The following is a 24189-nucleotide window of genomic DNA, read 5'->3' as shown; positions in this document are numbered from 1 at the left end:
TTTGTGATCCACCAAGCTGCCAGGTCTCCATGCTAGAACAGTGTCAGTGCAGAAATGTATTCAGAAATTAACTGAGTACATTTCTGCAACTGACAAAACGGAAGCATGACAGCTCATAGAAAAGCATGCATTGTGTACATTAGACATGCCAATGGCCAAATATAAGGCCATTGGCATTGAAAAATGATTAATTATTATGAAAATTAAACTTTTTTTTTTTTTGGCCAAGCTCGGCCATTTAAGCATAGGGCAACGGTGTGCAAATGGGATCATGCCGAAAATAAAAAAAATGGGAAAACTTAATTTTAAGTTAAATCTGCATTCTGCCATTATACTCAATGGCATGCAGAATGTAAACAATACCAGGAAGCACTGGTTGTCAAGAGGAGAGGGTCCGTGTTAGTGCAGTAACTAATGACCTACACACTGGGGTATTCAAATGAGGGGAGTTATACTGAATCACAGATTTCTTCAAAGTGTCAGCTTGTACCTAACCGTGTAGGTGCAGCAATACAACAGTGCAAGTTTAAGAGCTGAATGACTTCATAAGGGGTGTGTCATGCTTGCTGTAAGCTCATTGGAGCTCTGTAGCCCGTGTTTGCCCTTAGCTAAGCACAATTAAGGAATGGGTGTGTCAGAAGTGCCTGAGCACTGTGTACATAGTCTAAACGGTTGTGTGCGCGCCATGCATCAGGATTTAAACAAAAAAAAAAAAAAAAAAAAAGATCAAAGAGGAAATGGCAGCACTGTTTACATTTGAGCATTGGATATGCACGGCGTGCCCTGGGGCTTAAATAGGGGGGAACTGGGAAGGGGAAACAGCAGTAGGAAGGCAATCAAGGAGAACTAGCATAGCTGGCAAGTGGAATGTATCAGAATCAGCCAAATACACATGCAGCAGCCCAGCACACTACTATAAACTATGCAAACACCTTTCAGACTGGATTTTGGGGAAACAGCAGTAGGAAGGCAATCCAGGAGAACTATCATAGCTGGCAGGTGGAATGCATCAGAACCAGCCAAATACACATGCAGCAGCCCAGCACACTACTATAAACTATGCAAACACCCTACAGACTGCTTTTTCCCACAAACTCTACACCACCGGTGTACACAGACAGGGGATTTTAAACTGGCAAAACTAACTAAAAATGTTAGAGGCTGCTGCTGCTTTACTCCATCAATATATGCTAGAGACTGAGTGTGGTGAGGAGGAGAATGCTGACAACCGACCCACAGTGAGGAGGAGGATAAGAATGGACAGACCCAGGGTAACCTACCAGAGCCTACATGAGCTGGAGATAGTGGAGCACTATAGGGTGAACAGGGACATTTTACAGCAAATTGTTTAGCTGTGCCACCCCCACCTCACACACACAGAACCAATAGAGATGAACCCATCCCAGTGGATACAAAGGTATCTGTAGGCTTAAGAATACTAACCACAGGTACCTTTCAAAGACCAACTGGAGATATCATGCGAGTCTGACAGGCATCAGCATCCAGGGTACTCCACCAGTTCCTAGATGCTATGACACAACATGCCAATGAGCACATATATTTCCCCACCACCCATGAGGCATTGACCAGACCTATGCATCTCTTCCACCATATAGCAGAATACCCTGAGGTAGTTGGTGCTATAGATTGCACGCACATCTACATCAAAGTGCCACCCAGCGAGTGGGGTAGGGTCTACATAAACCGCGAGAGCTTCCCCTCCATCAGCTACCAGGTTGTGTGTGATGCCCAGGGCATTATCATGCATGTGTGTGCTGGCAGCCCTAGAAGCTATCACGACTCTCACATCTGGCATCAGGTGTTTGCCGGGGGGGCATCCCATATGGCCATCTAGTGGGGGTTGCTGTCTATGCACTGGAGCCATGGCTGATGACATCCATCAGAAATGCACAGACACCTGAACAAGAACACCATAATGAGGCACACACACAAACCAGGATCATTGTAGAGCATGTGTTTGGGATGCTCAAGTCACTGTTCCGCTGCCTTGACATATCCGGTGGAGCCTTGCAGTACTCTCCAGCTACATGTACACGTGTTCATAGTATGTGCCATGCTACACAATATGATCCTGCGGAAACAGCTGCAGCAGGAACAGCATGGGGCAGGGCCACACAGCACCCCATCATTGTTAAACCAGCACATGCTCAGAGGGACTTGGAGGAGGAACATCCTGAGCCTGCCTCTGTATGCAGAAGAAGGCATGCCCAGTATGCCATGCCTTGGCAAAGAGGCAATGCATAGCACACACACTGACACTGTAGGGACCCAGGGACTGATACCGCTCTCCGACTCACACATACAGTAAAGGGATGCCAAACATGACACTACCTGAGCTTTACCATGTATAGGGAGTGTACTATGTGCATCCAACATAGTCAGCCCTCCAGCACCATCCTCAATACTGGCCCAGCAACAAGGCAAGTCACCCTTCCTATCAATTACTGAATGGAGTAGTATGTTCTCATACTTGTATGTATGATATGGATGCAAGCATGCAAGGGAACTGGGTGGCTGAATGGGATAGCAGCAGACAACTATATGGGACAGCAGGAAATTCATAACAAATACTGGTGTCACCATACTAGGCAGCACTACAGAAGGTGACAACCCCCACCGCAGTACATTTGATGGCCCAAATAACTATGGGTGTCAATAGGTCATACACATGGATGTCAGTGAGGGTCAGATACCCACCACCGGCCTCACCCAGTAGGACAGGTGTAGATGACCATAAAGAAAGGCCAGGCTACCCCCAAATGATGGCAATGGTGAACAGCCCACCGCCAGACCTACACAGACATACTACAACAGGTCTGGCAGTTGCATTCTAGTTCTGAAGGGTAAGAAGTCTGAAACTAAGATTTATACCATTAAGATCTAACATGTACTCTACTGATATGCCTCCTTTCTGCATGATAGGTCACAAGACAATATAAAATGGAAGCCAACAGAGTAACCAAAATACCAGTACATTCATTGCAAATATTTAAAGTCTGCAGGTGTGCACCTCCCTCCCACAATCCCACATAGAAATGCAGTAACAGATAGCCTGCAGCACTCTCAAATGGCCTAGGTCCTCTGGCAAAGGCCCATGCCTCACCCATAGCACCAATGTACGGAATTTCAGGGGGTCCCAACTAACAACCTAACACAGTAAACAAAAGACAAATGCAAGTCCATGTTGACAAATGCCAGTAGCACACCTCCCCATGTCCTACTGCAAGGACTGTGGACCAGGCCATAAATACTACTAGGATAAAGGCCCAACTATAGAGATACCTCTGAGATATTGCTTACATAATGTTAGGAAGAGGAGAGAATAACAGACGGAGGGGGGGTATAGAAGCATGGATGTCATGGAATGTGTGAAGTCTGAAACTATAATGTCCACCCATACTATTCCCTGACTGCAAACCCATGAATGAATAGCCACAAAACTGCTTATAAACCACAATGTGAAGGTAAACTGACCATATATTTGAGTCCTGCCTCTAGATAACCTGGGTATATCTGTACAGTTGAATGGTATGGCTCCATCAGGATATGGCCATTCTGTGAAGTTGAGAAAAGCACAAGGAGGGGATCCCCAGCCAGTATACTAACAAGGTGCTGGACCATTTATACAGAACCAGCAGTCTATTTTCTGTAGCTACTCCTCCACATTGGCAGGTATGTGCCAGAATGTGTAGTCTATATGCCTCAGAATATTGGTCTCAGCTTCATTCATCTTGTATTTCCCTGGTAAATAACTGTGAGCAAAGAATGATAACTGTCAGTTGTTGATGACATGACACATCACAGAGTAAAACAGTACATATGTCAGAATATATATGCTACAACCAAACATGTCACACAAGCAGCACAGACAGCATTAGTTACAGTATCCCCCATATGTTAAGCCCATTGTGTTTCCATATTGCCAACCTATCTACAGATATCCTGCAGAAACAGTTTGCTAGGTGTAGCTGTATCACACAAAACCCTGAACTGGAGTCCAACCCTCCCTGGAATGGATGCACACACTCAATATAGAAGGTCATACTGGGCATGTTCCTACACTTAGAGAAATGAAGCCCATGTCTCAAAACACAGTGGACTACAGAAATCGGTTATTCGCAGCTGTCTGTGCACACACACCAAATTGTACACCATTGATACTTCACACACACACACATTGGATAGTAATACTCACACATATCTAAGGCCAACATAATATAATATGTCAAGCATACACACACAGACACATGGGGAAGAGAAAGACAGACAGCAGCAGACAGAATCCCATTATGAGGCCTTTCCCACTCAGTACACATCCCATTGGCCTATATCACATGATGTGCTGATGTCATTCACTGTAGAAAATCCTTTGGTTAGCCCTCAGCCCTAAAGTCTCAGTGGTGCTTGTGATAACTGTGTAACACTACAGTACAAATACGTATCCATGTAGCAGTTGTAATCTCAGTCCTGTCAAATGTAAAGTTGTGTGTGAGTGAGTGTGTGTGTGTGTGTGTGTGTGTGTGTGTGTGTGTGTGTGTGTGTGTGTGTGTGTGTGTGTGTGTGTGTGTGTGTGTGTGTGTGTGTGTGTGTTTCTAGATGAATGTGGTTGAGGCCATTCACACTCTAAATTTCCCTTACCCCTCCTTCAGCACTGCTGCTGATGTCACTCACCTTCAAATATAACTGGACAGCTCTCTAACATATAAGCTTTGTGGTGCTTGTGATAACTGTATAATGCTATAGTGTAACAAACTAGTCAGGAAAGAGTTCTAATCCTGGTGCTGGCAACTGTGAAAATGTGTTTGTGTGAGAGAAAGTGTGTGTGTCTTTGTAGAGACCTGATTTTGTGGTCATTCGCACTTACTACTCTTCCCTTACCCCTCCATTAGCACTGCTGTTGATGTCATTCACTTTAGAAGTATATTTGGACAATGTTCTACCTATAATCTCTGTGGCACGTGTGATGAATGTGGAACAATGTAGTAATAATAACTACATAGGTAGGGGTTTGAATTTCATTCCTGGCAAGTGTGTGTGTACATATATATGTCTGTACCTTAAACATTTTGGCTCCATTTACATCCAGTACACTTCTCAGTGCCTCACTTTAGCAGTCCTGCAGATGTCATTCACTATCATTAAATATCAATAAAAATTGGTTACTAATATTAGAAGATACTAGTTTGAGCAAACTGTTAGGCGATAAACCGAAGATCACCTATAGGAGGGGTCCTAATATTAAAATGCTATTAGAGCATCAAATTAAAACAGTTAATGTTAAAAATAAAGGTATGTTTAAGTGTGGGGCATGTCGCCAGTGTAAGTTCTTACATACTGATAACCAGGCGAGAATTAGAAATAAGAAATATAAAATTCAAGGTAGATATTCTTGTACAACAAAAGCTGTTCTCTATTCTGCCACATGCCAGGCATGCACCGCGTTTTACATAGGTAAAACCTAGAGGGAATTAAAGCAGCGTATTTACGAACACCAATACGCAATTAATAAGCAGGATAACACCAATGCCCTAGCAAGGCATTTGGTTGACAACCCCGATCATAGTTTTAAGTTTGCAGTGTTATGGCAAGTACCATTTGATCCTAGGGGTAGCTCATGGCAATTGGACTTAGAAATCCAAGAATTATGTTGACAGATCAGAACAACAGCATATGCCCCACCAGGGCTAAATGAGTTTGTGTCCCTTAAGTGTGTTCTAAGGAAATTAGCCATGAAGAGGTGATTTGTTTGAGGTCACAAATAGAATGTTTATAAAGAGAATTTTAGAAATGAAAGTACAAAATGAATATTAGGATATTTATTAAAGAATTGAAATGAATTCATTATAATATTTACTATTGTGTAACATATTTAATAATGTTTTCTGTTTTTAGTATAGATCATATTTAATCTATCTAATTATATATATAGTTGAATAGTGGATTTTTATTGTTCTAAATAATGTTTTCGTATGGGTTGTCCATCATTCAAGTCTGCTGCACTTTGGTTTGGGGGAATGTTTATTTGTTTATTCTGTTTATTTTATTTTATTCATATACATTTATTCTTTACATACTGAATTTAAATGAATTATAGGAATTTAAATAATAATGCAGTAATTTGTTTTAAATTTAGAAGGTAATGGTGTATGTAATTGAACAGGTTATGTATTTTTAGTCTTTAGCTGTTAAGGTTTGTCTACTGTTTAGTTTAAGTCATTTGCTTAACTGTTTCTCTCTTTTTTATTTTCCTTTCTTGTATAATTGGTTAATTGATTGAGATTAGTTAACTGCAAGTAAGGTTATGTAAGGAGAATTAATTATGTTGCAAGATGTCTGATGAAGGAAAAGTACTAGCTTTTCCAAAAGTGCTTATTAAATCTGCCTTGTGGTTTTTATGCGGTCTCCAGTTCATTTTGCCACTATTTTTAGTTTGTTTAACAGTTTTTGAGTTCGTTTGTGGTCGCAGATATCATTCACCTTAGAAGTACCTGTTGGCAACCCTAAACCATGTAAGGTCAGTGGTGCATGTGGTAAATGTGTAACATAATGGTCTGAAAACATAGTTAGCTAGAGATTTGAACCTCACTCCTGGCAAATGTAAATGTGTGTGTAGGGTAAAATATTTTGTGAAATCTCTCACCCACTACATCACCCAGTGCCAGTATTTACAAGGGCTGGTGATGTTCTTCACCTTATAAGTACCTTGGAACAACATCCATCCTATAAGCTCTGTGGCACGTGCGATTAATGTGTAACACTGTAGTAGCAATGCATAGATAGGTTGGAGTTTGAAACTCAGTACTGGCAAGTGTGTGTGTGTGTGTGTGTGTGTGTGTGTGTGTGTGTGTGTGTGTGATAACAGGATCAATTGGGGGGTGGGTTTTGCTAAATTATTATATTGAGGACCTAGTATATGTCCCAATGTCCACATTACAAGGCCAACAGTTGTCAAACACCATAGAGGTTGGTGTAGACAATCCACAGTCCTAAATGTCTAGTGCCATGTGCAATGACTATGTGACAGTATGGATTAATTAACAATAGAGGCAACCCTTCTAATACTCAGAGACCACTCTCCACCAATGAATCATACACAAACACACTTGGCTAGGCAGTAACCACTATATTGGTAGTTCTCCTGCAAATTGCCTCACAGATAGTACCCACGGTGTGATTGCAGTGGACTACATACCTGTTGATCACAACAGTGCCACTGACATCAGAAAGTACTTTGATGTCTTACATCTCCTGACTGAGTGTGTGTTATCCAGCAAGTAAAAGGACATGGCACCCTGTTCATCCCCTCAGTAGCCCAATCAATGTGTACAGTGGTCCTTTTGCCATGTTCCCCACTGAATGCCTGCAACAACCATAGAGTCTGCAAATGTACCCCACAAAGGGAATACCATGCCTTATACACATGCCCTGTATGGACAGATGCCAATAACTCCAATGAATCCCCAGGTCATACTGTCTATGTAGATGCAATCACTTCCTCAGTTACATAGCCAAGTCTCACCAAATAAGGTGAGGAATGCTACTTCTGAAGATAGCAATCTGTCCACACAACATGCCCCAGAGACCTCAAGCACACTTCCACACTTCAAAGAACATGCATGTGGGACATGTGCACAATCCAGACACTGTCTATGTTATGGAATATAAATCACATACATGTGAAGCAGTGCACATCACTGGCCACCCACAACAGAAATCTGGATGAGTGGATGGGGAATACAATACCCACCCCTGGGGACCATTCCAGTGACTATACTCCTTAGCCACACTGGGGACTATTTTCATGTGGCCTGATGCCAGGGTATTCCCTTGAGCTAGCCTTGTAGAGCCTTCAGGCTCATTCACCTACTACACACCTATGAAGCAATGAACCTATGGATCTCAGTACTGGCAAGTGTGTGTGTGTGTGTGTGTGTGTGTGTGTGTGTGTGTGTGTGTGTGTGTGTGTGTGTGTGTGTGTGTGTGTGTGTGTGTGTGAATCGTAATCTCATTGTGTTTGGATGATGAATATCCCCTGTGGCTGTGGGAATTAGCAATTGGATGTGTGTCTAAACCACAACACGTACCATTCTCCATTCTACAACAGATGTTATAAATCAACATACACCTATGTACAACCCTCAGCCCTATAATCTGTGAGGCATATGCAATCACTGTGCTACAGACCGGGAATTTCCATGCACATACTGTACCCTGCCTATGACATGGTGGATGTGTTACCCCACTGTCATACCCCATGGTCTTGCTGTAGGGCCACATCCTGGTGACACACAGATGCCTAGAACGAAAATGGGATACAGCATGTGAGAACACATTCACTCAGCACTTCACTTGTGGGGGGAAAAAGGGGTAAAGCTGGCACTGAATTTGTTGCCAAGACTGCGGCCAATATCTGTTGTCTCAGGATATGTATTAGCATTGTGCAGTAACTTGCAACACTTGTGTTTAATGCTGTGGATGTTATTGATGTAACTATCAAAAGCTGTTGTGACTGTCATCCATGTCTGTTGCATGTCTGCCATCATAGATGCCTGTAGGGGATTCCATGAGGGATCCAAAGTTGTGTTTGAGGCTAATAAGGGAGTTCAACAGTCATGGGACACCACCTTTATCTGCAACAGTGTCCTCCTTCTGATGTACATTTTAGGAATGGCATGGGACCATCACATTGTCTCCCAGTGTTTGGAGGACAATGTCTGGGTTCTGTTGGCTCTGGCTAGTACCATGCATTCATGTACCTGTTGTAAAGTGCCTGTGTGTATGATTCCACAGCCATGCAACTATTTCCCATTGTTATGGGTGCAGCAAATACATCCACCCCTGTTTTTATGGTTGCAAAGTCAGCTTTGGAGAGGTTTTGCAAGGTGGTTACCTTTGTGGGGTTGTGGCTGACATGTTGAGTTCCTTGTTGATTACAGTCTGTGTGGATCTCACCATGCAGGGATTGACATTTGTGGATGAGCAACAGTTCCATATTTAAGTAGTCAACACAGGTCAAGGTTGTTGCATCCTCTACCAGGGGTCAGTATGAGCTGGTCCAGGGCAATGGAAATGATGAATCCCAGAAGTGTTGGGCCACTGTACTGGTGCTTAGCTACTTTCCCCAGGTGATGGAGGGGTAGTTGAAGACTCATACTATGTCAGTGTTTTGTTGGACTATCACAGATGACAGGGTATTGAGGAATGTGTACTGACAGTCTAGGGTCATAGATGTGGACCCATAGCAGGCTATGGTCTGGATTGCACTATTACCACAAGGCAGTCATACCGGAAGTATCTTCAATGTATTATGATGGGATACTAGTCTGGAGATGTTCCTAGACATAATGAATATGGAGACAACACCACCTGTGGAGGTGTGGTGTGGTCCATGTTTGGGGGATGACAGCTGTGGAATGCATCATAGCCTGCTACTGCAGGTCTGCTGTCTGCTGCTGTGAACCACCTCTCCATTACAGCAGACATGTGTCTTCCACTCCAAGACTGCTATGAGTGACTGCATCCTGACAGATGTCTACTGTTGAGCATCATGACCCTCATATTGCATACATGTGTAGCTGTTATGGTGGTAATAACATTAGGGACACTGCCTAATAAGGCATCATAGGGGTGGCAAGACACTTAGCCAGTACCTGGAAACCCAGCGGTGACAGATGTAGGACATCTGTGGCAAGTCATTGGGTTCTGTCAATCATGTCAACCCAAGCAGAGAGGTACTGGATCCCCTGAGAATGACACATAACATGTAAGCCAATGTTGCAGTCAGTCATCTGTTAATAGTACCACAGCATCATTCTGGGTGATAGCAGTACACTGCCTGAACCACATAATCAAAGATTTCAACCATGTCACTTGTCATGTTGTCCAGGGAGGTGTGTCCTAAGTCATTCACACCCACATGGTTACAGAGTGATACTCATAGTTGTTTTGGAGTGCCATGACTGGCTGTGTCATGTGTTGGATGCTGACATGTGATAGATATTTGTTCAAATTTGATTAACTATTGTTACCTGCTCCATATTCAACTTAGTGAGGGGGATATGTGTGTTCCTCAGTATTGAGTTACCCATGATCACTGTATTATGCAAGGTGGTTAACCTTAGGAGCTTAGGTTGAGGGGCACACTGTGTAGGTTAAATATGTGTCCCTTGGCATGTGCCATGTCATGGTGTCTGAGTTGGTGTCTGTCTTGCTGGTCTGTGCTGTTTGGGTAAATGTCCATTGAGTGCCTCTGGGAAGGTGGGTGTGTGGCTTTTCACTATATGTCATGGCTGACAAAGTGGGTGTCATGGTGAGCTACGTTCCTCGTGGTGTGGTGCAGGTGTTGATCTTATCCTCTTGACTTGCTAGTCCAGTCTTTGCTGGAGAATGCATATGTCCACAGTGAGTGATATATGGCTAACCCTCACAGGTTTGAGTGTTTGAAGTTTAGAGGGGAGGGCTGTTTGTGTACATGAGGCAGTTGCAACAGTGCCTCAGAATGGACAATTGCACCAGGTTAATGGGTGAAAGCACAGATAACCGCCCTTCAAACATGCCAGGAGGGGTGTACATAACTAGCAAGTACTAGGGCTGCATCTGTGATGAATGAGTACTGCTGACTGCTCCCAGGTGTCCCACACTTCCTGATACAATAACCTGGTGAAGTGCCAAGCCATACTGTTACTTGAAGTTGAAGACAGGAAGAACTAACATGATATACGGGTGGAACAGAAGGCAGACTGTCTGTCACCTGTAATATTTTACCACAGCTGTGCAGTTATCAGCAGCTTTGGCCATATGAAAACTGAGTAAGCTCTGTAGCATGTGCGGTAACTGCATAACAATATAGTAGAAATACCTAGATAGGGAGGAGTTCTAATCCCATTACTGGCAAGTGTGTGTGCGTGTGTGTGTGTGTGTGTGTGTGTGTGTGTGTGTGTGTGTGTGTGTGTGTGTGTGTGTGTGTGTGTGTGTGTGTGTGTGTGTGTATGCGCGTGTGTGTGTGAATCATATACTGTCTGGCTTATACCATTTTTAACTTGTGTACTACCCTTCACTCCAGTTTAGTAGTCCTGTTGATGTCATCCACCTTAGAAGTACCTTTGGAATGGGTGGAAATGTATAAACTCTGTGGTGTAGCTGATAAATGTGTAGCACTATAGTAGGAATACCTAGATAGGGAGGAATTCTAATCCTAATGCTGGCAACTGTGTGTGTGTGTGTGTGTGTGTGTGTGTGTGTGTGTGTGTGTGTGTGTGTGTGTGTGTGTGTGTGAGAGGATCATATCTTGTGTGGCTTATACCATTTTGATGTGTATACCATACATGACTGGTGACAACTTCCTGCTGCCATTACTTTTTATAGTGTGGTAACAGCATCTGCCTCACATGCAGTAGGTTAAACCATTGTACAGTCATCTGTACAAATGTGTCACATTAAAGGCTGGAAGAGGTGTGGACTGTCATACTGTGGTCCTAATTAGTATTTAACAGGACCACTGTGCATTGTAAGAGAGGTGTGTACACAATTTATATCCACTGTATACCACTAATGTGTCACGCATGACCCTACCTTATGCCGTTTGTCCAGCCCATTTTGCTGGCCTCTGACCAGACATCTTGGCACTGACAAGTTGTGAGTCATAGGTTCATTGGTTCATAGCTAGATACTAGGCTATTAGTCCTAGGTCCTACATAAGCCTAGCCAAACAGGTACCCTGATTTTCACCACCCAAAAAAATTATTTGCTATGCTACAGGAATGTTGAATTCTCATCAGATAGGCCCCAGTGGTGACCACTGTGATGCAATACAAGTAACCCCAGCACAAGTGAAGATGCACAACAAGCAATATAGCTATTACATAAAACAATATAACTATTACTGATGGTTATGTGCATGGTACATTCCATGCTCTTCACATGCCTGGGGTATTGCCAGGCAACAACAGAACAATGTCATACTCACCAGCTTCAGGCTGCTGTCACATATGCAGACCAGAGGGTTCTAGGTAGTTGTGAGATGGAGTTATTGTCAGCAGACTCACATGTATGCAGGATGGATGCAGCATGTCTGCACATCTACAGTACTAACCGCAATAATACACAATGTCCTGTCCTCACTATAGATGTGCACCTCTGTGCAGTAGAAAACCCCATCCACAACTGCAATCAGACCTGACACATGCATGTGGACACAATACAGATACATGCATTTCTGATACATTAGTGTACTAATCCCCACTGGGCCCTTACCTGCACACTCCTCGTACAGTGTGTGTGTGTGTGTGTGTGCAACCCACCTCCACAATGCTTTCTTCAGTGTCATGGCTTGTGCATTGGGCATGTGCCCCAAGTTTGGCAAGGAGCTCCTCGGTGGGTGTCAGTGGGGGCTGGATGGCTGGGCCCCCACTTGTAGCTAGCCAGTCCCTCACTACAGCAGCAGCCCATTGACGGGCATGGCAGATGAGGGTGGTGGCCCGATGCTGCACATGCTCATAAGTTCTGCTGTGCAGGACGACATCATTTACCCTGTGGACCACACTGTTCTACAGGGTGGACCTCTCCTGCACATCTGATCTCCATCCAAGTAACAGGGCATAATGTCCAATTACATACTGGGTAATGATGTCAGTTTCCCCAACAGAGAATGCTGGTAGATGAGCACACTGCATGTTACCTGGAAGATATAAACAGGAAAAAGGTCACAGGATCTCATATGGTTGTCAAAATGCACATCAACAGTGGATATTACTTGCAAATAATCCACACTACACCAAAACCTCCCAAGCTCCCTGAGCTATCTTATCCCCCCCAATGCTGGATACTTGATTGCATAATCCTCTATTCTCCATTCATTTCTGTGTAGAGGGTTGACAGTGGGCATTTTCCATGTGGATGGTGGCAGGTCTGTGGTGTGTGATGGAGATATGTTGTTGTCATCAGTAGGCAATATGTACATGCTCACCATTGCTGAGGGGAGGAGTGTGGTTGATGTGCTTATCCCCCTGTACAACTGGGGTGAACAGGGTGGCAATGTTCCCACCTAACCTGTGTGATGCAGGTTGCCTATAGCCATGCCATGTGTGTATGAGGTGTTCTTTACCCCCAGTGCAGGGTGAATTGTGTTGGTTCCTCTGAGACTTACATCTGTGGAGACACAATTGCAATTGTCCTTGGTGGTGTGGATATGTCTGATTTATAGTCATAGTCAGCCTTACAGGAAGTCACCTGTGAACTTACATGCTTGCTCATATATAGGTGGACTTGCTTCCAAGTTGTTGCCTGTACCTATGTGTCCCTGTACAGCCAATGTAGCAACCTATTATGTAGTTTGTGTATTGCTGCTGTCCACTAAAGGGGATTAGTCTACCTTGGTGGAGGCTGGATATACAGGTCATGTACTGCTGTGTCCATATAGCTACAGTGGATATAAAGAGTATACACCCCTGATACACTGCCTGGTATTTGTGCAATTGGAACATGATACCACAATAACTCATTTCACATCCCACCTGTAGTGTGACCTATAGCCTGTACAATTCAATTGAAAACATCACAATCTGGTCTGGTCATGGGACCTGACAACATCCCAGGCTGCGTTCTACATGAACTACAGAATGAACTGGCACCCCACCTAAGCATCATGTTCAATCATGGCCTCACCTCAGGCATTGTGCCCACTGAATGATGCACAGCAATGGTAATCCCACTCCACAAAGGGGGAGCCACCACGGACCCCGGGAACTACCGGCCCTTTAGCCTAATGAGCCTGGTCTGCAAGGCCATGGAATGTATCATCATGGAACTTATAAACAAAGATATCGGTAATCTCCAAACTCTGGACCCCACCCAGTTTGGGTTTGTAAAAGGCAGATCATGTCTCCTAAACCTGACAGACTTCTTTAAAGCAGTCACCAAAGCCGTAGACAAGGGTAAGGTGGTTCACACAGCCTATCTAGATCTCGCCAAAGCTTTTGACACCATCCCCACTCTGGAATTATAGATAAACTCACTAAACTAGGTATAAATCCCTATGTCACAAGATGGGTTGCCAACTGGCTCACTGACAGAACCCACACTGTGAAAGTAGCAGACTCCAAATCCGACTTCAGACCAGTGACAAGTGGAGTACCACAGGGTTCAGTCCTGGTATTGGTATTTACTTTTCTGAAGTACAGGCTAACACAGAAGGTCTTTGGCTAACGAAGTTTGCAGACGACTGCAAACTAGGCACCATAATCTAAACTCCTAATGATGTGGACATCCTACAAAATGGCCTCACTGAGACAGATGCCTGGTGTCAAAGCCATGGCCTCAAGCTCAATGCCAAAAAGTGCATTGTCATCCCCTTTGGTAAAAACCCTGTACCCATGAGCTACCACATAAGTGATAATCTACTTAACACCAAAAGTGTGATAAGAGACCTTGGGACACAGGTGGACAATAGTGTCTCCTTTGATAATCACATCGCCACAGTAGTCAGGAAATCCTTCTACGTGGCACACCTCATCACAAAAGGTTTCTCATCCAGAAAAAAAGAGGTCATTGTTCCCCTTTACTCATCACTCATTAGACCCATTATAGAGTACAATGCCCCTTTTGGTATGTACCTCACAAGACATCTACAACAACTGAAAAGGCAGCAGAAATAGATCACAAAGAGGATTACTGGCCTCAAACAGATGTCCTATGCAGACCACCTCAAAAAAACTCCAGCTTTACTCCATCGCATATCGCCTACTCAGAGGCGATCTCTGCCTAACATACAAAGCTATGTCAAACCCAGAGCTGTTAGACATGCTCCACTTAAAAAAATCCCAATCCCTCTGAGCCACGTGCTCTAGGGACCTAAACCTTGTCACCACAATAAACAGAACATGCTAGAGGGATAGATTCCTGTCCCAGAGACTTCCCATACTCTGAACAAACTACCTATCTATATCAAACAAAGCTCCTCATTAGCACTCTTCAAGAAAAATCTTGATGATTGAATGGGAAATAGGAAATTCACCCCGGGGATCACCTCTGTGTCTCTGCTCAACATGGGCACAGGAAAATAATTTTCTTGGGTGGCGAAAGCCAGGGTATCTTTTTGGCTAGGCTTATACAGGCCCTAGGGCCAATAGCCTAGTACCTACCTATGAACCTATTAATATAGCTGCACCATACATTAGTACGTTGATTGCACAGTAGGGTTTGACATCACTGTGATAACCTGGAAGATGTCCAACAGTCATAAGTAGGCTATTATGTTACAATGTCATTGCTCACAGACCTGCCAATGGTTTAGCTGACATAACACAGGTATATGTGTATGTGACTACAGATATCAGTCACATATGTGCTTATTGTCCAGCAGAACACTGTACAGTTGAATGTTATTAATTCAATATATCACATGCAGTTCAACACAATTGTCTGCAACAGTACTTTACTATGCACATGCCCTCTATAGGTCTCCTAGCCTGTCATACTCATAATCACAGGTAAAATGGATATGGAAAATATCCCGTTAACTGGCCTAGCAGTGGCACAGTCACAACTGTTTGACAGAGAACCCTGCAGTTGTCATATATGAACTGTCCTTTCCCAGGGTGAGTCAGGCTCCTGAGTTGTGATCCTACCTCACAACCTCTCAAAGCATCACATCTGGACAAAGCCTGAAATGATGGAGGGATAAATACAGACAGACTTTAAATATTCCTGTTACAAACATAGGAAGTTTGTAGAATGATACATTTTGCATTACGGTGAACATTCTTAAGGATGTGGAGTTAAACTCAAGTGTTTGTCGTTACTTCATGACTTCAATCCTCAGCTATTTGCCACAAAAGTGCAGATTTCAGGAGGAGCAGACAAAAATATATGATGGTAAAATTTGGACATTCTGTGAAGATCTGTACAGTTGAGAGGTATGTCTGTGATATCTCCCATTGCAAAGAGGGTCCGATGCTATGGCCATAGCAGCTGTTTAGCAGGACATTAGTACAGCAAGTTCTGTTGGGACATATATTCCTCCAAATCATATTTCCCATTATTACAGACCAAGTACTACATTCAATTACTTGCTTACATGTTCCACTTACCTTTTTTCTTTCTTCTCTTTTCCACTTTATGTTTCATTTATTTCTCTCTCTCTCTCTCTCTCTGTGCACTACAGGGATATATCTGGTTTGAATAGCTGGCAGCATGGCATTTGTAGGTGATGCTCATGACCAGGTGATGGCCTGTGCACCTATTGGAATTCCCCACTTGCTAACTGCATGCAGAGCAGCTGTGTAGTTCTTCCAATAGGCAATGTCTTGGCAACACACTCCTATAAATGAGTACTCCATGTGGGTGTTGGCCCTTTCCCTTACTTGTGAGGAAGACATCCTGGAGTTGTGTGAACTTCTTCTTTCGGCTGCTCCCATCAGGAGTTGCCACAGCTGATCAACTGTTTCCATTTCTTCCTGTCCTCTACATCTTGCTCTGTCACACCAACCACCCACATGTCCTCTCTCACCACATCCATAAACCTTATCTTAGGCTTTCCTCTTTTCCTGTTACCTGGCAGCTTCATCCTTAGCATCTATTTCCCAATATACTCTGCATCCCTCCTCAGCACATGTCCAAACCAATGTAATCTTGCCTCTCTGGCTTTGTCTCCAGAAATTCCAACCTGTGCTGACCCTCTAATATACTTATTCCTAATCCTGTCCATCCTCGTCATACCCAGTGCAAATCTTAACATCATCAACTCTGCCACATCAAGCTCTGACTCCTATCTTTTTGTCAGTGCCACTGTCTCCAATCCATATAACATAGCTGGACTCACTACCCTCTTGTAGACCTTCCCTTTCACTCTTACTGGTACTCGCCTGTCACAAATCACTCCTGACATGCTTCTCCACCCACTCCATCCTGTCTGTACTCTCTTCTTCACCTCTCTTCTACACTCACCATTACTCTGAACTGTTGATTCCAAGAATTTAAACTCATCCACCTTCACCACCTCTACTCCCTGCATCCTCACCATTCCTCTATCCTCCCTCTCATTCACACACATATATTTTGTCTTAGTACTGCTGACCTTCATTCCTCTTCTCTCTAGAGCATATCTCCACCTCTCTGGGGTCTCCTCCACCTGTTTCCTACTCTTATTACAGATCACAATGTCATCTGCAAATGTCATAGTCCACGGGGACTTCTGTCTGATCTCATCTGTCAACCTGTCCATCACCATTACAAATAAAAAAGGGCTCAGAGCTGATCCTTGATGTAATCCCACCTCCACTTTAAACGCATCCATCACTCCCACCGTAGATCTCACAGCTGTCACACTACCCTCGTACATATCCTGTACCACTCTTACATACTTCTCTGACACTCCTGACTTCCTCATAGAGTACCACAACTCCTTTCTAGGCACCCTGTCATATGCTTTCTCTAAATCCACATCTGACCTTCTGCATTCCTTTGCTTAACATCATACCTACCCATCACTTCCTCATCCCCTCTGTTCCCTTCACCAACATGCCCATTGAAATCTGCTCCAATCACCAGTCTCTTGCACAATGCAACTCCTTCTGACCTTCTCTGTACTTCTCCATCAACACTCTCAAAGCAAACATCACATCTGTAGTGCTCTTTCCTGGCATGAAACCATACTGCTGATCACTAATCATCACCTCCTTTCTTAACCTAGCTTCCACTACTCTTTCCCATAACTTCATACTGTGACTGATCAATTTAATCTCTCTGTAGTTACTACAGCTCTGCACATCACCCTTATTCTTAAAAATCTATACCAAAACACTTTTTCTCCATTCCTCAGGCATCCTCTCACTTTTCAAGATTTCATTAAACAATCTAGTTAAAAACACTACTGCCATTTTACCTAAACACCTCCATGCTTCCACAGGTATGTCATCTGGACCAACAGCCTTTCCGTTCTTCATCCTCTTCATAGCTATCCTTACTTCCTCCTTGCTAATCCACTGCACTTCATGATTCACTATCCACACATCATCCAACCTTCTCTCCCTCTCATTCTCTTCATTCATCAGCCCCTCAAAGTACTCTTTCCATCTGCTCAACACACTCTCCTCGCTTGTATGTTTCCCTCATTATCCTTTATCACCCTTACCTGCTGCATATCTTTACTAGCTCAGTCCCTCTGTCTAGCCAATCGGTACAGGTCCTTTTCTCTCTCCTTAGTGTCCAACCTTTTATACAACTCATCATACACCTTATCCTTAGCCTTCACCACCTCTCTATTTGCCATGCACCTCATCTCCTTATACTCTTGTCTATTTTCTTCATCTCTCTGACAATCCCACTTCTTCACCAAACCTCTTTCTCTGTATACTCTCCTGTACTTTTTCATTCCACCACCAGGTCTCCTTGTCCTCCTTCCTCTTTCCAGATGTCACACCAAGCACCTTTATAGCCATCTCTCTTACTAGCTCTGCTGTAGTTACCCAGCTATTCGGTAACTCTTCACTGCCACCCAGTGCCTGTCTTAACTCTTCTCTGGACATCACCTCACAATTACCATTTTTCAATTTCCACCATTTGATCATTGGTGCTGCCCTCACACTCATCCTCCTCTTCTTGATCACAAATGTCATCCTACAAACCACCATCCTATGCTGCCTAACTACACTTTCCCCTGCCACCACTTTACAGTCTCCAATCTCCTTCAGACTGGCCCTTCTACATAAGATATAATCCACCTGTGTGCATCCTCCTCCACTCTTTTATGTCACCCTATGCTTCTCCCTCTTGTTAAAATATGTATTCAACACAGCCATGCCCATCCTTTTCGCAAAATCCACTACCATCTGACCTTCTGCATTCCTTTGCTTAACACCATACCTACCCATCACTTCCTCATCCCCTCTGTTCCCTTCACCAACATGCCCATTTAAATCTGCTCCAATCACCAGTCTCTCACCCTGGGGTACAGTCATCACCACTTCATCCAACTCTCTCCAAAATTTTTCTTTCTCATCCATCGCACACCCATCTTGTGAAGCATATGCACTAACAACATTCATCATTACACCATCAGTTTCCAGCTTCATAAACATCACTCTATCCGACACTCTTTTCACCTCCAAAACACTCTTAGCATACTGTTCCTTCAGGATAATGCCTATGCCATTTCTCCTACCATCCGCACCATGATAAAACAATTTGAACTCATCTCCGATGCACCTAGCCTTGCTCCCCTTCCATCTGTTCCTTTGCACACACATAATATACCAACCTTCTTTTTGTTCATCATATCAGCTAGCTCTCTCCCTATACCAGTCATACTGCCAACATTCAAAGTTCTGACCCTCACTATCACAGTCCTAGCCTTTACCTGCCTTCGGCCATGCCTTCCACCTCTTCTCCTCCTTCGGCCAGCAGTAGCCCAATTTCTGCCAGCACCCTGTTGGCCAACAGTACTGTTTGTTAACCCTGGCCTCGACTGATCCGGAATGTATATGTGTACTTTTGTCTGCATGTATGATTTGGCAAACGTTTATGCCGGATGCCCTTCCTGACGCAACCCTCCCCATTTATCCAAGCTTGGGAATGGCACAAAGAAATGCGCTGGCTTGTACATCCCCAGTGACTGGAGTTGTGTCAACTACTACTTCTTAAATCAAGACTTGTGGAGACAAGCCAACTAAATGGTGAAGGTTCAAGACTTAGGGGCAGAATGTGAGTATTGCTGTTATATGCCTGGAATACTGCTAGTTTAACAGGGTTTGCCTACACATGTTACTTCTGCCTGGGTTTCAGTCTGACAAAGTTCTGTCTCTAAATAGCTCTCAACTGTAGGGCCATCCACATAATAGCCACAGGTTAGCCTGTTATGTATGGGCTGTTCCCCAGAGAGGTGCTGTCCTTGACAAATCAGTAGCATAATCTGGTGATTGCATTATGTAAATGGTAACATCCATTTGTTTTTCTGACTTTATATCCCTCTGAAAAAAATATGTTACAGCAAACCATGTAACACCAGCAACTTTCTCAGTGTATAACAGCAATATTTCAAGTATGGCCATGCATTTGAGCCTCTGTCCACCAATTATGTCAGGCTTTGTCCAGATGTCATACAGTAGTAGGTTGATAGGTATACTGGTCTATCATTTTTTTCATGCTGTCATTCCTGCTGAGGGGAAAGGCTGGGAAAGATGTTGAAGTCTGTACATTCAAGAGGTCAGTGTATAGAAAATGCTCTTTGATTCCCTTGTAACATATTTTATGTGGGAGACAGTAACACATGTTTTAAAACTAAGCTGTTAGAACATGTGAGACATATTACCGATAAGAAATATGACAGTTCTATAGCCGTACATTTGAATACATGTCACCATGGGGACAGTAGTGGGTCCCAAGGTGCTGTTTTTGAAAAACTCTGTTCTTCAGTTTGATGAAACATTCATCAAAGGACAATTGTTAGGTATAGACTCAGTGTATTAATATTGACTGTGATACTTTATCCCGTAGGGGGTTAAATGAGGAATGTAATTGGAGGCTGTGTATTCAGTTATGTAATTAGGTGTTAATTGCTTCTTGTGATTAAGGCATGTATTTCTGGTAATGTTTTACTCCTTGAAGGCTCTGGCCAAGACATCAGAGTATAATAAATATGTGTGAATTACTGGTTGGTTGTATTTTTCTTTGCTATGTTCAGACATTTTATATGTTTTGCTAAGAGGTTGTTGTATGTCTGGCCATTGTGTATGGCCTATCATGAATTTGTAGCAGTGTTCTGTTCACTTATTTATTTGGACTGTGGGGGGGGGGGCAGATGTGAGTGTCATGGCAGCTTTTTTATCGAACTGTGTATGCTGCCCCAGTTGTGGGTGGTCTATCAGCAGCATATGTTTGTATGGGCATTTTGGGACATGTATGCATAGATATATATATATATATATATATATATATATATATATATATATATATATATATCAGTGGCGGCTGGTGACTTCAAATCACAGGGGGGCTGCAGGAGACGCTGAATGGGCGGGGTCAAAGGGAAGGGGTGTGGTCAACCATAAAGGGGAGGGGCTATGCACAAAACCACAAAAAAACTAACTTTAATTAAATACGCTGCCCTGGGTGGCAAACCATCATTATGAAAGTCCAATCAAGACAAAAATAAGTGTAGAAGAATAAAAATATTTCAATGCATTGGCTGCATGACAGCTTACTTAATATCTAGATGGAAACAAAAGGTTGTGAGGCATGAAAAATAAATTACTTTTTAAATACATTACTGGAATGCCAGTCAAAATCAAGTATAAGAAAAACCAGAAGCACTCAACTCAAACCACTTCTCCTTGCACTGCAGTTCTAATTATAATATATTCAGCTTTATTAAAGTACCAAGCAACATGCTGAAAGTAGAAATCTATGTGATGCCCCACTTGTAAAAATGTTTCTTATCCAAAAAGACCTGCTGCCTGACAACTTGTTTCATGGGAAAACATGATAAAAGTAAAAATGAAAAGCAAACAAGAAACAAGCTCAAGATACATTGCTTAAAGGATTACTGTACAGGTTATGGACCACACATGATTGGCATTCTGTTTAGTTTACGGGTAAAGCCTGTAGAGATGACTGGAAGTCTCCAACAAGTGTAATGAGCTTTTTAAAATAATGGAATCCTGTCCTTTAATACCCAAGGCTTATACATTATCTAGTCAATTATTCTCTGCATGGCAACAACAGAAAGGCTTTCAATGTTGGCAATTCTTTAACAGTATGCTTATTAAAGCTTACTTGCATCTTACAATGTCAGACAAGCTTACCTTATGGTCATTAAAGCATTGCTACTTAAACACAGAGCAACAGGCACTTTGAGTAATAAGCATAAATCAACAGTACAAAAATATGACAGAAACCAGACCATTCTGCAAAATCAAGGACAGATGAAAAGCCACTGTAGTACTTATGCAGTGTGTCCTCCCCATCCAAGGTAGATACAACTACTCCTTGCCTTGCTTGGACACATCCAGAGTCACTACATGGGGGAGTGGGGTGCAACAAGCATGTCACAATTTGAAATCTTTCTGGCTGACTGTGATGGCCCTGACACATTTGTCATACCTCTCAACTTCAAGAGCAAGAAATCTGGACAAAGCCATACACAGAAGTGGGACAAAGGCACAACAATAAGGACAATTTTTAAATATTGCTCTAATAAACTTAGAAAGATAATAGAATAGGTCTTGCATTAGTATGAATTTTCTGAAGGGTATAAAATCTGAAACTCAAATGTCTGTCATTTTCTAACTTCAGTCTTTAGTGATTTGTCACTAATTTGCCAAAAACACAATTTTATGAAAAATGGACCAAAAATGTGATGCAAAAATATAAAATAGACACACAATACAGCTTCTACCTGTCAAAGAAGGGACACTTTAATATTAGTACTGCTACCTTGAGCAGCTGACAAAATAAAAGAATCTACATGCATTTCAAGTAATCTATAACTTTGATTATTACAGTTATTTCTTAATTGTAAACCCTCCATGTTTTCTTCCAAAATTGCTATTTTGCGGAGGGATTATTAGGGGGAAGAGCAACATTTTGAGCCAAAATTGGGGACAGTTGAGAGGTTGGCTATGCCTAATTCTATAAAGCAATTTATTTGCATGTACCTCTCAACCTGTTAATGCAGTAAATCTGAACAAGGCCAAATATATTGGGGGCACATATAAACAGTACTAAAAATTGCTCTTGTATAAATTGAGACAGTTGATAGAACGGCTCTTACTTTAACATGCATTTTTATGAAGGTTATGAAGTCTGAAACTTATTATTTAGTGACTTCTGGCAAATCATTTAGGAATTAAAACTACAAATTTTATGAACAACAAACCAAAAATAAGAAGCAAAAATCTATTCATTCTTTGAAAATCTGGACAGTTGGGAGGTATAGTTCAGCTGGGCCTGTCTGAGTTTGCTGCCCTTCCCCGACAAAATAATGGTTGAACTGGAGCCTCTGCACCCATTCCAATTAACCATTACTTGGCTATTTCACTCCATTTACCATAAACACTAATGTGCATACTGCTTTACTTCAATGATTGGACTTCATTTGAAAGTTTTATTTTGTATTTTACAGCACAAACATTAAGTCATCTGTTAAACAAAGCAATGCAGTCTCACAATGAAAACTTAGCATTAAAACTTCTCTGCCCTTGAAACTCACATTCATTGAAACAGCATTGAAACCCACATTCAAAGAAAATACATTTTGCCAGTGGCAGATAAAGATTAATTTTGGGCTGTTTTGAATCATAGGCCCCTTGCATATGAAACATACATGTGCTCTTTGATACACCTTCCCCATTGTACTAAAAATTATATTCCTTGTACAATACAGTACACTTGTTAGAGGGTGTTTTAAATTTGTTTTGAACATTTTTCCAGTAAGCAATGAAACAAAACATATGCACCCATAATGGCAAAACTGCCCAGTTGAGAACATTTATCATAAACAAGTCTACTCAGACTTCCACAGTCCACCATTATTAGTAAATATACACAATTCTACAGTCCACCATTATTAGTAAATATGCACAATTCCACAGTCCACCATTATCAGTAAATATGCACAATTCTACAGTCCACCATTATCAGTAAATATGCACAATTCTACAGTGCACCTTTATCAGTAAATATGCACAATTCTACAGTGCACCTTTATCAGTAAATATGCACAATTCTACAGTCCATATTCAGTGAATTCAGTTCTTGCCATAGCTGTCAACCTTAGCACAAAAACCTGGGCCGAAGCCAATAATGGGGAATACAGTCCCAAAAATAGGGACAAATTTAAAATATTCATCTTATAAACTTAGAAAATTGCTAGAAAAAAGGTTGTGCTACTATGTATTCTGAAGAACATGAAGTTTGAAATTCAAATGCCGGTCAATTTTACTGCGGACAGAACAGAAACAATTTTCTGCGGAGGCGGAGGGATTAATACTGCAGACACGTCTTTGTAAAATGGCAGGGCATCAGAGCAAATCCACACAAACACAGAGAGGAGATGCAGACTCCACACAGAAGCCACCCCAACCAAGAATCAAACCAGAAAACCTATAGCTGTGAGGCAACAATACTACCACTGCACCATCAAATCTGCAAGGAATTAAGCATTCAGAAACCTGAAGT

This window comes from Protopterus annectens, chromosome 6.part1 (assembly GCF_019279795.1).
Source record: "Protopterus annectens isolate FY-2018-M chromosome 6.part1, PAN1.0, whole genome shotgun sequence".
NCBI lineage: Eukaryota > Metazoa > Chordata > Ceratodontiformes > Protopteridae > Protopterus > Protopterus annectens.
Note: the sequence above shows the minus strand (reverse complement) of the source record.